General features: G+C 29.5%; 1 non-coding gene across 1 annotated transcript; it reads left to right on the top strand.

The window, feature by feature from the left end:
* The first annotated feature begins 207 nt into the window (after positions 1 to 207).
* Positions 208 to 280, top strand: TRNAT-UGU (transfer RNA threonine (anticodon UGU)). The gene has a single exon. It is a non-coding gene; the product is annotated as a tRNA-Thr (tRNA).
* Positions 281 to 1035: the final 755 nt, after the last annotated feature.

Raw genomic sequence — 1035 nt, 5'->3', positions numbered from 1 at the left:
CACGACAACCGTCACGAAAGCATAAGTTGCATGTGAAATAAAATTTATCTATTTGGTTAACTGAGAGAAAGATTCATCTTGGTTGATAGATTAAAAAAACGAAGCATTAACTTATGAAAACTAAAGGAAATAAGAATTATAAAATTACTGAAAATTAATTATAATGTTATATATATTAAATATATAGTGGAAAAGATGGGTTAACATGCCACCATAGCTCAGTGGTTAGAGCACTGGTCTTGTAAACCAGGGGTCGTGAGTTCAATCCTCACTGGTGGCTGTCCCTTCTTTTATTGGAAAATATTAGTATTTTCAATGTAGTTGAAGAATTTCATAGAGCAATTTTAAAACCAGTGTTTATTTTAACATGTTCAGTTTACTAAATGTTACCTTTATCATATTTTTGTATGTTTTTCACAATAATCTTAATTTAATAAATAACATTTTAAGATGAAACATACCCAAAACAGAAATTTTGATAACTATTAAGTTTACGTTTTCTGAATACATCGAGTATTGAGTATCGTTAGATATTTCATAACGAGTTATGAATCTGAAACAAAATATAATGATTGATGTGAATTATTTATTGAATTCAAATTTTGTGCCTCAAACTAAAAATATACTTGTGCTTGTACCAGATTGGTAAATTTGTGTGTGTTGCCATCTGGTAACGTATTTTTGAACTACATAAGCTACAGGAGTGTGCACTCCAAAAGATAGCGCAAGAAGACCTAACCTAGATAAAAGTATTTTGAGTAATTTATACATGCTATAAGTTATGCAAGTTTTTTAAATACAATATAAAAAGCACATTTGTAACAGCACAGTGTATACGCGGGAACTGGCGACAAACAGCTGAATTGCCAATAATAAGCGTTTCGAAAGATACTGTACTAAAATATGATAATATTATAACAGTTTTTATAATCTTATTCAATACGTGACTAAGCAGAAAAGTGAAAATACAAGTTCATACAACAGCTCAGTTAATTCATTAACGACTTTATCCACACTGAGATTATATGTTACTTC

The sequence above is a fragment of the Tachypleus tridentatus genome, chromosome 8, assembly GCF_004210375.1.
Source record: "Tachypleus tridentatus isolate NWPU-2018 chromosome 8, ASM421037v1, whole genome shotgun sequence".
In the NCBI taxonomy this organism is placed as follows: domain Eukaryota; kingdom Metazoa; phylum Arthropoda; class Merostomata; order Xiphosura; family Limulidae; genus Tachypleus; species Tachypleus tridentatus.
Note: the sequence above shows the minus strand (reverse complement) of the source record. Positions and strands in the feature narration are given on the sequence as shown.